The 18,010-nt window shown below is 27.8% G+C and overlaps 1 protein-coding gene and 1 long non-coding RNA gene across 19 annotated transcripts in view; one reads left to right on the top strand and one right to left on the bottom strand.

The window, feature by feature from the left end:
* LOC107072946 (uncharacterized) overlaps nt 1-18,010 on the bottom strand; it is a 68,536-nt gene that overhangs the window by 26,436 nt on the left and 24,090 nt on the right. For 5 of the 17 annotated variants that reach the window (XR_016176276.1, XR_016176273.1, XR_016176277.1 and 2 more), the window contains exons 1-6: nt 15,556-16,141; nt 13,610-13,969; nt 13,432-13,501; nt 13,266-13,327; nt 9,295-9,867; nt 8,973-9,172 (exon numbers count right to left, since the gene is read on the bottom strand). This is a non-coding gene — a long non-coding RNA (uncharacterized LOC107072946). Of the gene's footprint in view, nt 1-2,998; nt 6,616-7,387; nt 8,053-8,500; nt 9,173-9,294; nt 9,868-13,265; nt 13,328-13,431; nt 13,502-13,609; nt 14,128-15,555; nt 17,088-18,010 lie in introns of those variants that run through there. The other 12 variants (XR_016176264.1, XR_016176265.1, XR_016176274.1 and 9 more) reach the window with 11 other exon arrangements.
* The window catches only part of tyn (trynity), a 46,616-nt gene that overhangs the window by 11,440 nt on the left and 17,166 nt on the right, over nt 1-18,010 (top strand). The gene's annotated exons all lie outside the window — the stretch shown is intronic.

Raw genomic sequence — 18,010 nt, 5'->3', positions numbered from 1 at the left:
TTTCAAAATTCATTGCAAATCAACAATTGTGACACGCCATTTCTTTTTTCATTTTTTTTTTTTCGTTTCACATTGGTTGTGTTGTACAACGTTGTTAGCGCCGTTTCCGGTACCAATCTCTAACAGCAGACGCATAAAATAATCTATGATTTAAAGTCCACGATAGATTAGTCGAATCATCATCATCATCATCATCATCATCATTCCTCGTGAATTTCGCACAATGTAAAATCACCGTAATCATGACGTAAGTATATCTGGATCGTTACTATCCGTTTCTGCCATTTTATACGTGCCAATGATGGGGAGAGAAGATGAACACACACACACAAGATGAACACACACACACACACAAAAGATGAACAGAGAAAATTCACCGTTATAACTGCAGATGCGAGACGAGATAGATACTTCCTTTTGAAATCACTGTAATATCGGCTACATCCTACATCCTATAACCCCCCCCCCCACCCCACCCCCTCACCCTCCCTCACTCTTCATAGTTTCTCTTTGTCTCTCTCTCTCTCCCTTTTTCTCTTTCTGTGTCCACTCGATCGAATAATATCGGTTTTATCATAATGTTTGATCAAAGATTATTACAATCGTGTCATCTGCATTTTTTTCTGTATTTTTACTTTTTGATTTTTTTTCCAATCATGTCATCTCAATTTTTTCTGTATTTTCTTTTTTTTTTTCTTTTTTCAAATTATTGAGTGAACATAAAAAAAAAAAAAGAAAAGAAAAGAAAAAGGAATGAGATTTTATCGTTTAAATCAACAAGTTTTATCCGAAACAATTTGTTATACTCTGATGAACTTACTTTTATCCTATCACCACTCCTAGTGTTTTACAGTTCGTGATACCACGTCACACACACACACACACACACACACACACACACACGGGTTTAAGAATATTTACAACGACAATTTACATATAATCCAATCGTTAAAATGAAGAAGACGAAGTAGAAGAAAGAAATGAATTTTTAAAATTAAGTAAATAAATTCTAGCCTGGAAATTATACAGCAGCTAATCATATTAAATTCTTATGGGGAAAGAATAATACACATATATATATGTATTTGAAATAAGTATTACTTACACCTAGGTTAATTATAATGAATATTATTGTAAATTACACGTAAGATTTAAACGATACATTGTAAAAGAGTTTTTCTTAATGAAGGACACAAAAAAAAGAAAATAAAAAAATATATAAAATAAAAGATAAACAAATTTATTATTACTAAAATTATAATAATAATAATAATAATAATATTAATATTAATATTAATAAAAATTCTTTGTTGTTTATCTCAATGAGGGGATTGAGATAAACCCATGCACCACCACCCCCGTCATATTCTACGATATATAAAATAAATGTAAATGAAAAAAATTGATAAAATTAATTAATTAATTAAATATCATCATAAAGATAATTATATTGTACCCGTTTTACGAGTTAATAATAATTAATAATTAATAAAAAAAAAACCACAAGGTAAAACAAAACACACGCGTTCAATATACAACAAGAATAACTTCCTGTTTCCATTTTCCTGCGAGAGATCAAAGGTGTGCGAGCAAATCCAAAGGGATCTTAGCGATCTCACCTCATCTCACCTAACCTTACCTCACCTTACCTTAACCTAACTTCATCTCACCTTAGTACACTTATATTTTCCTTCATCGTGATCTCCTTCACGAGAAATAAGATTTCTATCGCTGTTGAGAGAAGCGCGGTACGCGATACGTTCGCCGTTCACGTTATTGCTTTTTCTCGTGGTAGTGGTAGTGGTTGGTTGGTTGGTTGGTTGGCTGGTATGGGATACGGTATGGGATGCCATAGGACTTTAAACGTGGGCTCGTTAGAACGGTACTACACAACAAGACTGTGATGTGTTTCTAACGTTAACATTTTCTTTTTTTTTTGTTTTGGTTATGTTTTTATTCTTTTTTTATCACTTACCACCATGAGATTATCTGAGAAAGTATCCAATACTCAGCTCCCTTCGTTAATTTAATTAAAAGATAAAAACAATTAAAAATGATGATTTTATTGACAATTATCTTTCATGTAATATCTTACATTTATAGAATTATTAATTAGTACGAATACATTTGTTTATTTATTATTATTAATAATATAAATTTAATCAAATGAAAATTAATAAAGATACCATATAATTATTTGATTTATTTTTGTTACAACTTTATTATTACACATTCAAATTATGTAATAAATTATTATTAATATTATATTTGTGTTATATGAGTGAATATTTATAAAGTCACGTGTTAATAATTTACTTGGGAATATATATATATATATATAAATTAAATAACACACACATAATTTTTTATATTATTAAATTTATATTTTATAATAATAATTAACTATATATATTTATATATTACTCTGGTGTCAGATATATTTAATGAAAAATAAATCTTTAAATATATAATTCGATTAAATATAATTTATATTATTATCTTCTTAATAAATATAAATTACGTGTGTGTCACGTTGTTTGTCCGCAATGGACTCCTAAACTACTGAATTGATTTAAATCAAATTTAGCACACTGTGTACAGTTTCATCCAACTTGAAAGATAGAATAGTTTATATTTCAATTTCTTAATATATATATATAAATTACGTGTGTCACGTTGTTTGTGCGCAATGTACACCTAAACTACTGAATTGTTTTTAATCAAATTTAGCACACTGTGTACAGTTTCATCCAACTTGAAAGATAGGATAGTTTATATCTCAATTTATAATCGCAATTATTTGTTTATTAACAAAGAGTCATGATTATCTCTGTTAATTCGATAAGATTCTAACAGATGGCTGTATAAGATAATTCGTTGACTTAAGGACGTGTATATTGGACTGTATTTTAACATTAATTATACGTTTTGTATAATATTGTTCAATTTTATTTTATATAAATACATTTTTGTATAATATTATACGCATCTGTTTGGCTTTTTATTTTTGTTTTGTTTTCTTTTTTTTTTTTTTGTTGTTCAGATAATTCATTCGAATTCTTTGATAGGAAATTACCGTTAGAAAGTAGGCGTTGACAAAAAAAACGAACGAAGAAAATGTAAATGTTAGATAGGTATGCATGTTGGAATGTGCCAAGCATTTGTGTATGTGTGTGTGTGTGTGTGTGTTCTAATCTTTTTTCTATATTTATTTATTATGTAATATAATATTTTATAATAGAAAATAATTGTATATCCATTTCTTTTGTATTTGTGGTTACAAAAAAAAAAAATGATTATATCATCAATTCCCCTAACAATTTTCAACGCCCATCGTTCGGTTTTCTGCGGCTACTGACATTAACAATAATAAAAATAAAATAAAAAAAAAAAAAAAAACTAAAAGAAGATTTGACCACCATCTAACCGTAGCTTATGGCAACCATGAAACCACTACTACTACTACTACTATTTCTTCTTCTTCTTCTTCTTCTTCTTCTTCCGCATTTTAAGTAATATCGTTTTCAAATTGAATCGTAATTGATAACGGTCTTGTAAATTAAAAAGAAAAAAACAAAACAAAAAAAGATTTCAATTCTTTGTTCTTTCCTTTTTTCTTTTTTTTTTCTTTTAACTACAAACTACAAACTACAAACTGCAAATAAATAGAATTTCAAACAACGAGACATTCAATAATAAAAAAAAAAATAATTAAAATTAAAATTAAATTAAATCAAAAAGAATTAAAAATAAAAAAATTATAAACTCATTTCTTTAATCCGATGAATTAAATATAATTATTTTTAATATAACAAAATAATAATAAAAAAAAAAATACAAAAATATAAAATAATAAAATAATAAAATAATGAATCAGATACATCAGATACATCAGATACATCATCAAATACATCATCAAATACAATGAACAATCATCATCGGTCAATCAACAACGACAGCTTATCATTAGTCCTCCTCTCTCCAAGACGTAAAATAAAATAAAATAAAATTAAAAAAAAAATAAAAACAACAACAAAAAGAATTGAAAAGATCACGAAACGAGCGCCTGGAGATTGATTAACGGCTATGCAGGCGTGCAGGCGTGCAAACGTGCAAACGTGCAAGCGTGCCTGTGCACAACCAGGTACAACCAACCACCACACCCTTTTCTACGATCCTTCGAAAGAAAATAAATGAGAAGACAAGTTTGCAAAGAAGAAGACTAAGTATAAAGAGAAGAAATCCCCTTCCCCATCCACCCTCCCCTCTTCCCCACCCTCACCCCCTATTGCTATTGCTCACCATCAGTGTAATGGAATGTTTATTTAAAATTTCTTTTTTATTTTTTTAATCTCTTCTTCTCCTCCTCCTCCTCTCCTCCTTTCCTCCTTCCTTCTCACCACCCCCTCATTGGTTTAAATCCGGTCCTGCGGGTTGCATCTCTGATACTACTGCAATATCTTACAATATTTTTCTCTTTCATTTTTATATTCTTCTTCTTCTTCTTCTCTCTCTCTCTCTCTCTCTCCTTCTCTCTCTCTCTCTCTCTCTCTCTCTCTCTCTCTCTAAATACATTTCTCAATCTCTTTTACGGTGTGTAATTCCGCGGCTCGATATCAAAAGATCACCAACCATTAGTCCCTTTCAATTTCTTCCCCCCCCCACTCCCCCAATCCCCCCCACTCCCCGGATTCCCTCTCCACCCTCTCCCCTTTATTCAAGTTCATTTTAAGAAGAAACTTCTATAAGTGTTACTTTAAAGTTAAGGATCGTGTCGAAGGACAAATATTATAATCACGAAACTTATTATAGGACAGGGAGGGGCGGGTGGGGGGATCGGCAACCCTTTTTTTAGTCGGAAGAGTCAAAAATTACAATTTACAAAATTTTCCAAATTTTTTAAAAGCTATGGTTTTCCTTAACTTTCCCTCATCCTCCTCCTCCTCCTCCTCCTCCTCCTCCTTTTCTCTTTCCTCTCATCATTTTTATCTTAGTCGCAGGTAATAACAACTTTTACAATCTTATGTTTGTGGTCACCGTGTATAACGGAGTATCATAAACTTAACTCGACCACACGGCTAATTTCTTTAGTACCATCGTATATATATATATATATATATATGAGTAATACATGTATGAAAGTGTATATGTATATTATTTACAAGTATTATATTTGTATTAATAAAAATAATAATTAATTAATTAACTAATACGAAATATCAATGGAATTGTTTTCGTTGGTATCTCAAAAATGGATGAATTTTGGTTTACTAAATATAATAAAATTACAACTATCATTGATGTATAATATATGTGTGTGTGTGTGTATGTATGTATTATTATTTAGAAGTATTATATTTGTATATTAGTAAAAATAATAATTAATTAATTAACTAATACGAAATATCAATGGAATTGTTTTCGTTGGTATTTCAAAAATGGATGAATTTTGGTTTACTAAATATAATAAAATTACAACTATCATTGATGTATAATATATATATATATGTGTGTGTGTGTATGTATTATTATTTAGAAGTATTATATTTGTATATTAGTAAAAATAATAATTAATTAATTAATTAATTACTACTATGAAATGAATCAAATTGTTTTCATTGGTATCTCAAAAATGGATGACTTTTGATTTACTAAATAATAAAATTACAACTATCATCTATATATATATATTATGTGTGTCTATATGTATGTATGTATTATTTACAAGTATTATACAAGTATTATATTTGTAATTAGTAAAAATAATTAATTAATTAATTAATTAACTAATCACAATGAAATTGATCGTATTATTTTCAATGTTATCTCCAAAATGATTTAATTTTGTTTCATTATTTTTATACAATAATACGAATATAATACTTGAAAATAATACACACACAGACAGACACACACACACACATACATATTATACATCAATGATAATTACAAAATAATAAAATAATTAATTAACTACAATGAAATGAATCAAATCATTATCATTGGTATCTCAAAAATGATTGTCAACATTTTGTTTTATTATTTTACAAAATTGATCATTGAATGAGATCTGTGATTTTTAATATTACATAAATTCTACTATTGTTTATTATGATTATTATTATGATGATTAGTAGTAGTAGTAGTAGTAGTAGTAGTAGTAAATAATATTATGTTGAATGAAAGAAAGTTGGTGAAAGTTTTCATTAAGAATTCACGACATTGACCCTCTTTTTTATACAACCGTGAAAATAAAACACCGAAAGTTTTACGAGAATAGAAATAACCAACATAATTATAAATAAATACCTTATCATCAAGAAATTACATGTTACTTCGTTTATTCATTCAATTATGCAATCGTTCCCTATAATAATCTTGAAAGTGATCATCGTACTATTATTCTTTACCATTTAATAAATTATTAAACACGTTATATATATATATATATAATATTAATAATACTTTCAAACGATTTCTAAATTATTCCTTTCAATTATTTACATCTCATTTCATCAAAATTTATACATTTTTATACAGTATATATATTTCTGTTTGTTAAATAATTCATTCCTTCTTCTTCTTCCTCTTCCTCTTCTTCTTCCTCTTCTTCTGCTTATTATTATTATTATTATTATTATTATTATTAGATAATATTAGAATTTAGAAAAAAAATAAATAAATAATAAAAAATACAATTCTAATTTGTTAAATGTATTTTTTCAAATGCATGCATATGTTAATGCAAAATTAATTAACATTAGTAAAATATTAAAATTAATTTAAATAATAATTACTTTAATATATATATATATAAATAAAATATTTCATATCTATAATAATAATAATAATAATAATAATAATTACTTTAATAATTACTTTAATATAAAATAATATAATATATAAATAAATAAAATATTTCATATCTATTAAACACTTCAATTAAAAGTATATTTCAACCTTGAAAGGGTTAAATAGGGATAATAAAACTTATTTTTTTATATAACATGATTTTATATTATATATTATTATTATTATTATTATTATTATTATTATTATTATTATTATTATATAAACATGATTTATTTTATTAAATAATAATAATTTATATATAATTAAAATTTGAAATAAAATTAAATAAAATTTAAAATAAATTTATTAAATTATTATATATTAATTATCTATAACATTAAATATTATATAAAATTATTATTATTATTATTATTATTATTAATTGGCATTAGTAACTCGAAAGTTCATTGCTACAAATACCAAATCCCGCCATTATTCCCATCCCTGAACGCAATCCTTCCACACACACATTCGCAATATTATATAAAATATTAAATATTATATATATATATATATATATATATATATATATATATATATATATATATATATATATATATATATATATATAATATTTACAAAAAATTTATTAAATCAATTAATATCATTTATAATTAAATTTATAATGAATAAAATCAATTTTCACAACGAAATAGACAAACAACACACTAGTAATCAAATATATTTCATTATGTATACACTAAACATTTCAATGAATAATAATTTAATACTTAAAGATTCTTAAAATAGATAATTAAACCTATTTCAATAATATCATTTTAAATCATTGTTATATATATATATATATATATATTTTTTTTTTGTTAATTTATTATTATTGTTGTTATCTGTCGTTGTTACATTACATTACTTGTTACGTTCTACAAAATTATGGGTAAAAACATCGTACATTTCTGAGAATGCAACGTAACGCTGCTGCAAGGTGCCGTGATGATTATCGGTAATTGCTTTTAAGTATTTTGCATTTATGTGCCTCTAGGCAACGAGCAAGCAATCTTATGTTAGTAGTAACATCAGCAACATCAGCAGTAACCAGCAACAGTAACCAGCAACAACAACAGCATCATCATCATCATCATCATCATCATCAGCAGCAGCAGCAGCAGCAGCAGCAGCAGCAATAGTACCAGCATCATCAACTTTCCTACCTTCCATTCAAATTCCAACCCTTTTTGAATACTACGTACATACACGAAGATAATTATAGATTTAACATTGCCATCATATCTAGTGCTCCTTAGTATATTTGAGTATTTTTTTTTGTCTTCTACTGCTTCTATTTTTAAACTATGTCTATATTTTACTATGACATTTAAAATCTCAGCCTTTTTGAAATTGTCGTTTAAGAGTCTGTCGTGAAGAGTTCATTTACATTTATGTTAATGTTATTGTATTTTATAGTAATGAAATAATTTCACTAATTTCAAATTATTTTATTATAATTTTGATTAATTTGTTTGATACTTGTGTGTGTGTGTGTGTGTGTGTGTTGTATTTATTAGATTATTAGATGAAATGTTAGTAGATTTTATTTAATTATTTTTCATATTAATATTAATTTATATTTATTATTATTATTATTATTAATGAAAAGTACAAATTAACTGATAAAAATAATTTAAAAAAATATATAAACGACAATTTCACTAATTTAAAATTATTTTATTATGATTTTGATTAATTTGTTTTATAGTTGTGTGTGTGTGTATTATATTTATTAGATTATTAGATAAAATGTTAGTAGATTTTATTTAATTATTTTTCATATTAATATGAATTTATATTTATTATTATTATTATTAATGAAAAGTACAAATTAACTGATAAAAATAATTAAAAAAAAAAAATATAAACGATTAATCATTTAAAAAAAAAAATTAATCTCATACTCTAAGAAAAAAACACAAACAAGTTAACTAATTAATTAATAACAATAAATAATAAAAAGAGTTTAAACAATTCATCATCTTAAAAAAAAAAAAAAACAAAAATAAAACAATCTACTGAAAAAAAAATACAACTTAATTAACAAAAATAAGAACACAAACAAAAACCAAAACAACAACTATTAATGATGGATAAATTAGCATATAACTCACGTTTTACATCCTTCCAGTCCTTCCAGTCTTCTTTCAGTCCCTTCCAGTCCTTCCACCAAGCCCTTAATTTATCGAGCACGTACCAAACGAACAAAGGAATCCTCCTCCTCCTCTTCCTCCTCCTCTTCCTCTTCTTCTTTTTATTCACTCATTCCTTCATTCGATATCCCACGACGTTTCTAAAGCACGAACGAACGATCCTGTGAATTCAAAAAGTTACATGAATCTCTTTGAAACCAACAAATATATAAAAAAAAAAAACAGAAAAGAAAAGAAAAAGGATCTTGAACGGTTGAGTTTAATGTAAACACGAACAACTCACCCTAGAATTCAATCCCTTTTCCTTTTTCTGGCTTTTGTGAACATAAACGTAAACGTAAACGTAAACGTAAATGTAAACGTGAACGTGAACGATGAGGGTTTACTTCTTTGACTTATTTTTCGATTATTTCTTCTTCTTCTTCTTCTTCTTCTTGTTCATTCCTCGTCTGGCAAGTTCCAACCTCCTCTCCACCTCCTCTTCCACAACATCCTCGTTACGAGACTGGCTGTTGAGGTAGATCGTGTCCTTGAGCGGTACATCCAGTTCCTTCTCAGCATGGTTTTATTTTGTTTCTTCTTCTTCTTCTTTTTTAAATCTTCTTCTTCTTCTTCTTCTTCCTCTTGCCGTTAACTCTACCTGTCTCCTCTCAACCACCTCCATCTCCTCCTCCTACTCCTCCTCCTCCTACGTTTCTTCTCATCTTATTCCTCCTATTTCTGGCCACTACATTTGCATTGATCAACAAGTAAAAAAAAAAATAGGAAATGAAAAAAAGAAAGAGAATTTTCTTTCGATTCAGCCACACCAGAAGACTTTGCTGTTGCAATTGCAGTTGCACTTGTGTGTTTCTTACTGTAATAAAAAAAGTGAAAATAATAAATAAACAATTACAATGAAAAAGGAGTCATTAGAAGAAAAATTACAAACACTGATTTAAAAAGTTATTAATTAATACAACGAATAACGCAAAATGTCTTGTACAAATATAATTGAACAACGTGTTACGAGTATTATAAATGTAATATCCGTGTATGCACTTGCACTTAAGTGCATTCCATTAATAGAAAAATTAAACAACGACTTCCGAGTTACACCTTTGATCTTTGCAAATGTAAACACTCCTACCTTTCTACCTACCCACACACACACATGCACATGTTTCTTAAAAGGATCAATTCGTGTTATTTAATTTAATTTATTTAACATAGTTCAATTAGATAGATTTATAGATAGATTATCTTATAGATAATATCTAATAATTATTTCAAATTGAAATTATAATAATAATAATAATAATAATAATAATGTGTGTGTGTGTGTGTGTGTATGTGTGTGTGCAATTTGAAAAATGAAATTCATTGTAATTAATTTCATTAAAAAAAAAAAAAAAAAGAAAAAAAATTGAATTCATTAAAAGATAACTTATTTTACATATTATTATTCAATAATTATTATTATTATTATAATTATTATTATCGTGTAATATCGTGATTGAAAAAAGAAAGAAAAACTAATCAGATGAAAAATATAATATATGTAAAAAAATAAAAATAAGATAGAAAATATTCCATCAAGTATCAAAGCTAATCTAACGGAAGGAGACTTATGTTAATCTCTTGATCTCATGCAAAATAAAAATGAGAGATAAAAGAAGAAGAAGAAGAAGAAGAAGAAATAGAAGTTACAAAAAAAAAAATTTTAAATAAATTAGATTACAGTCTTTTATAGTCTATTTGTATCTCTAAGATATCGAGTGTAACACGTTTAAATGCTACCACACGATAAACGAGAGAGATTGCACATCGAGTTAACTGTAAATAAGAGGACTTCTATAAACTCTCTTCAATGTTACCACATCATGCAACATTTTTTCACTCATTTGTACTTTTTTTTTGTTTTTTGTTTTAACAACTTCTATCATTAGAATAACGGTTAATATTTACATGGGTTGTTAGAAATGATTTACATTACTTATTAGAAATATTATAAATGAATGCATCATGTTTATCAAGATTGATATTTAAAATAAAAAATCTTAAGAAACTTTATGAGAATAAAAAAAGAAAGAAAAAAAACAGATAAACAGGTAAAACAAAACTCATTCCAGCAAACTTCTTGTCACCTGTTAGCAAGGAATTGATTTGACGATTCAAGATGTTCTTGTTACATGGAATTTGTAACGCATCAACAACTTCAATGGTTATCATTCGCTGAAGAAGTGAACATTTTGCTTCGGTACATTCCTTCACATTACCATCTGTATACATTCATGTATATACACATATATATATCGATGTGAACTATATATAATATACAACTTAAACTTATATTAATATATATACATATATACATTATATGCACATCGGTAACATTCCTTAGCATTACAATCTGTATACATATATGTATCAATGTACACTGTATACAATATACAATATAATTTTTACAATAACATATATAAATACTTATATTAATATATATATATATATATATATATATATATATATATATATATATATATATATATAATAATATATATATATTAATGTGTACCTTATATGTACATCGATGCATTCCTTCGCACTACCATCTGCATACCACATACATATATGTATCGATGTACACTGTATACAATATACAAAAAACAATTTTTACAATACCCTAAATATACAATAAACAATATAATTTTACAATAACATATATAAATGCTTATATTAATATATATATATACATATATATGTATTAATGTATACCTTATATGTACATCGATGCATTCCTTTGCACTACTATCTACATACCACACATATATGTATCGATGTACACTGTATACAATATACAATATAATTTTTACAATAACATATAATTTTACAATAACATATATATACATTTATGTTAATATACATATATATGTATAAATGTATACCTTATATGTACATCGATGCATTCCTTTGCACTACCATCTGCATACTACATACATATATGTATCGATGTACACTGTGTATACAATATACAATACAATTTTAACAATACCCTATATATATATACAATAAACAATATAATTTTTACAATACCCTATATATAAACTTATATTAACATACATATATATATATATGTATGTATATACCTTATATGTACATCGATACATTCCTTCGCATTACCATCCACATACATACATGTATCGATGTACACCATATATAATATACAATATAATTTTTACAATAACATATATTTATACTTATGTTAATAAACATATACATATATATATACATTCATAGTTATATATGTATATACATAAAAATATATAAGCCTGGAGCTATGCGTTGTCTATGCATCCAATTTCCGGTATATCCTCCAACCTACGTTCTTCTTCGCATTCATCCATTATCCTTCGCTTATCGTTCCATGGATGCCTCCTTTTCGCTTCGAGTAAGAAAAAGAACAAGAAGAAGAAGAAGAAGAAGAGAAGAGAAAAGAAAGAGGAAGGGAAGACGACTACGACGACTATCTCACGCGAATCAAAAGACGGGAGTGGCCGCAAGCCACTTTGCTTTTACCCCAACAACTGGCTCGTTGAGCAAGGTGCAATTCTTCTTCTTCTTCTTCTTCTTCTTTTTCTTTTTCTTCTTCGTTGTTTTCTTCTTCTTCTTCTTCTGCTCCTTCTGCTGCTTCTTCTTCTTATTTTCTTCTCATTTTCGTTTCTTGTTTTATTTTTTAATTTCCCTATCTCGTTCTACTTTTATTTTCTTTCTGTTTTTTTTTTTATATTACTTTACTGTTATTTAGTTATATTTATAGTTTATCTATCTAATTAATGATGTTATTTTCTTTTGATGTAACTATGACGTTTTTGGTTTTTTAATTATAGATAATTATCTTATGCATATATGTGTGTGTGTGTCTATTTATAACTGTTTATAATAATGTAAATATATATATGTTACTATTAAAGTGCATCATTTAATTAATTCATGAGAAACCTTAAATCTTAAAAAATGTAATTAAATGTTTTATATATAAGAAAAAGCATATATAAAGAATTTGATTCTAATCAAACTAATTGTTTAATAATAACTATAGTATTGTTTATATAATATGAATGCAAGTATGCAATTCTATTTCTAATTTAACTATCATTATTTTATAATTTTACTAATTGCACACTTTTAATGATAACACATATACATACAATAAAATATTATAAATAATTAAAAAATATACTTTTTTGAAGTAATAAAAGAAAGAAAAGTACTTACACATATTATGATGCAGCATTAGGATGCAGTTTTCAATTAAAATCCGAATTATGAAAAATGATCTGTAATAAAAAATAAAGAAATTAATATAAAATTATTAAATTTAACAAGTTTTATTGAATTAATAAATAAATACTTTAAAAAAGAGAGATTTACAAAAACTAACCTTAAACAATGAAAAACACTTTTGAAGATTTTTTCACTTTCACACAAGTCTTGTCACGGATAATTATTCACTGCACAATATAAAGACAATTAATTAATAAAAAAGTATATATATACACACACATATATATAAATAATTATTAAAAATTAATAATATGTAAAATCACTGTGCGAAATACCTTGAACTCTTGACAGCTGATAGATTGACGCATGCGCAGTAGGTTTCTTTCTCACGTTCCCAGTCGTGCTATCTTACGCATGCGCGAGCAACTTTCAATCTTATCTTCTAATAAATGCACGAAAGAAATAGTTTTTCACTGATAAATATTCACTGTACAACGGTAAAAACAATTAATTAATAATATATATATGAATAAATAATTATTAACAATGAATAATATGTAAAATCACTGCAAAGTAACTTGAACTCCTGTCAGCTGATAGATTCGCGCATGCGCAGTAGTCTTTTATCTCACGTTCGCATGCGTATTATCTGACGCATGCGCGTGCAACTCTCAATCTTAACGCGCGAAAGAAATCTAAATACAAACAGAAGAAACATATTTTACATATTCAGATACATGAAAAGATATATTTAAATACAAATTAGCATAACTTAACTTCACTTTTTTCTTCCATTTCCGTTATATTTGTATTGTTTTATCTTTATCCTTGATTATTATCCCTTTTATTATCTCTATTTTAAAATAATATTTAACATTATATCTATACACGTGCAAATACATTTTCTTAAGTAACACGCTTTATGAATAAACGATGAGATAATTAAAAGTTCAACGAAGAATAACTAAGATTAGTTATTCGATAAATATTTTTTACAAAATAATAAAGTAAAAAACAACAAAAAAAATGTATATACAATAATATAATTGGAGAATTTACGATAGCAATAACTCTATTCGTGACCGATGTAATTTGAACGTCATTTCTTTTTTATTTTTTATTCTTCTCTCCCTCTCTCTCTCTTTCTCTCTCTCTCATTCTTGGATATCTTATCTGTGAGATTTTATAGTTTTACGTCGCACGCGAGTCTTGTACGTTCCGTTTGTTCTTCCTTTTCCTTTTACGAAGTACCGAACAAAACTGCCACTTTGTCGAACTACCTAGCAACTTCCGTGCATTATCCGGTGCTTGATCTCTCAACACGGGTATAAAGTTATATAGTACCTAGAGAGATTCAAGGCCGAGAATTTTCTCTGTGACGATGACGATTATCAAGATGATGATGATGATAATGATGATGATGATGATGATCAGAGAGAAAGAAAAGAAATAAAAATATGAAGACAAAAAACTAGAACGACGGATGAAGTTGTTTTCTCTTGTAAAACTTAACGAATCCTTATCATCGTCATCATCACTATTGAGAAAGCCTTAATCATCGTAAAAAAAAAAAGAAAAAAAAAGGTTTGAATTATCCTTCGCACGCTGGCTGTTGCAAAGAAAAGATATTGTTACTTCTTCTTCAACTAAAATAGCAAGTTCTTCGAATAGACGTTTAGCAAAAGGTTGAAGTTGGTTGGTTGGTTGGTTGGTTGGTTAGCAGCACGTCTTGCGAGTTCGCCCTTTAATCCAAGCTAATAACACAGAGGAAAGAAGACGAGACGAGACGTTGTCGGTAAGGAAAACGAACTCGAAGGATATACTAGTGGGATTATAATTCTTGTACTGGCGTGGGTATATTGCGAGAAAGGGAAGAGTCAAGGGCTTGGTGAGGTCGTTGTACCATAAAACATATAAAGAAATAAAAAGATAGATATAAAGAGAAAGAGAGAGAGAGAAGAAGAAGATACTACGAACACATAATCATATTTCTTAGTATAACTCCCCCGTTTCTCTTACACTTCCTAGTTTGAAACTTCAACCTTTTCTAACATCGTACATCGTTCACCAATGTTCACGACACAACCTGCTAATTACTGTAAACGATTGATCGATATATCGTTTGCTAACTGATCTGATCTCATCTGATCAGATCTGAACTGATTGATCTGATTTATCGATACTAAGTTTACAGATCGTTATCAATTGAGATGGAAGAAAAATATATTGTAAGACAAGTATGTCAATCTTTTAAGACACTATTTTCTCACGCTATATTTACCTGAGCAACTTCTTCAACATCAGTTGTAAATTCCAACGGTGATCCAGTGATTTATAGGATCGACCAAACGAGCTGGAAAAATGATCCACTTGGTGGTAGTAGTTGGTTGGTTGGTTGGTTACTTGCTTGATGGTTAGTGCTGACCAACAACGAGTACCTTCGAAGGAAAGGAGAGATCCAAGATGTGAATATATATATATAGTCTTCTATGTATATAGAAGAGAGTACGCCTTTCCAACAGGAAGCTCCAGACCGATTTACGTTCCTTCATTGTTTATGAATCCCTCGGTTTAAACGAGAACCACCTGGCCACGTTTGCCTTTCTCTTCTTCTTTTTCTTTTAAGGTTTGCTTCTTCTTCTTCTTCTTCTTCTTCTTCTGGTCGTCTATAAGCAACAAGAGGAACGTTCCTTGTCTCGTTCCCTAGATCTCATTATTTATGAATCCGCACAAACCAAGAGTGCTACCCGTCTTAACGCCATGATCGAGTTCATCGAGTTCATCGGGGATGATTCCTTTTGACCTAAGTATCTTAAGTAAATAAGTACTATATATACATATATACCCAATCTTATATACTTAAGGTAAGACAACAACGTTTCAATATTTTCATGAATAAAAGACATTTTAACAATGTCCATTTAAACAAACATTAGTTCAATTTTTCGTCACTACGAGGGGTAGTAAGGCCCCATTTTGGTTTTTTTTTTTCTTTTTAAATGTAATATACAAATTGCCACCATGTTACAAGTAATTCAATTAATTAATTATTCCAATTAGAAATAATTTATTATTTTATTTTATTTTATTTTTCAAATGGACACCATTTTTTTCGATAGACGAACGAATAATTGACGAACTTTCAAAATAATCAGCCCATATTCTGTTAGTTGTATTAAAAATCCTTTTAGGAACGTGAATGATCATTTAAAAGTCTATCCCTTAGGGAATGAAGGATGGGGAAAGGGGAAAGGGGGAAAGGGGAAAGAAGAGGGGAAGGGGAGAGTATGCAATCGTGACTTTAAGCTTCGATGGTTTCCTTCCGTAACTAATTTCAATTTTATGGAAAACTGTTTGTTTCCTTATGTTCTTTTTTTTTCTTTCTTTTGCTTTGGGAAAATCTCACTTCGTTCTTATTATATTATACAATCTCTAAAGTGTATTTAACTTTAATTAGTAGTGTTGTTCGAAGAAAAAATAAACTTGAGGTGGGACGAGGGAGAAGGAAGCATAGGATAACGAAAATGATCCCTTAAGGATCGTTAGTGTCATTAATTGGCTCTCGTTGTTGGTATCCCTCAACGTTCGCACGGATTTTCCATAGGTGTATTAACCGGTAAATTGGTAACCTTGTGGTTAGATGGAAATGGGGAGAAGGGATGGGTGACGGTGGGTTGAGGAGTTTGGTTAGTTTCCTTTAGATTATTTCTCAACTAAAACGTCTGATTAAACGTTAGGATAAGCCAACGTTGGTTAGGTTAGGGTTTATCGTAATGGATCGCCGGTTGTTTGTGGGTGGAATTTGCGTGGGGGTTAGGGGGAGGGGGGAGGGGGTTGAATTGAACATGCGGGTTGTTCGTGAAATAAGAAAATGAAACTGAAAAAGAAGAAGGAGAAGATAAATACCTATTATTTCTTTTCTTTTCAAACTTTCTTATGTTTAAAACACTAGTACGTATAAATATAGTCAACACTTAACATGTTTAGGTACTCGAAGATAGGGAAAAAGAAGGGCTATGAAATGCGTTAACTTCCTATAAACAACCAACAACCATGTTCCAAGGTTTCTTGAGAAATCGTCTTGTTTCAATAGATCGGTGTTTTATCGAAAATCAATTAAGGAAATCTCGCTTTTGAATTTTCATGAGAACAAACAAAATAGGTTTTTTATACATTGTTTTTTTAGGTTATGTTTAGTATTAAATCGTGTCATAAGTAACTTACGTAGAATCTATTTTATTATTTTTTTTTTTTTCGTATTGATATTATAAATCATACTAAGACAATTTGTAATTTGTAATTTGTAATTTGTAATTTGTAATTTGTAATTTTTTTTTTCTTCTTCTGAAATAAAAACAAAACTGTATATTATTTTATCATAAATTTTATTATTTATTAATTTTTATTTTTATTTCAACTAATGAATATAATTAAATCTTAATTCGCAAAAGAACTGTTAATCGATAGATGCCAGAATGAAATACACACACACAGACACACACAACACACAATACACATACATACACAGTTAGATAGATAGATAGATAGATAGATAGATATAGATAAAAAAAAAAAAAAAAGAAAAGAAAAATTATCTTTCATCAGAGATTATATATAAAAGATCCACAACCATGACGATAGATCGTAGAATCTTCTGAAGCGTTTATCCGTTTACGGGTAAACCCATGTAACGCCGTAAAACGATACTTTACCAAGAGCATTGAAGAACACGATCC

Source organism: Polistes dominula, unplaced genomic scaffold, assembly GCF_049000335.1.
Source record: "Polistes dominula isolate Pdom_NZ unplaced genomic scaffold, Pdom_raw_medaka contig_26, whole genome shotgun sequence".
NCBI classification, from domain to species: Eukaryota; Metazoa; Arthropoda; class Insecta; order Hymenoptera; family Vespidae; genus Polistes; species Polistes dominula.
Note: the sequence above shows the minus strand (reverse complement) of the source record. Positions and strands in the feature narration are given on the sequence as shown.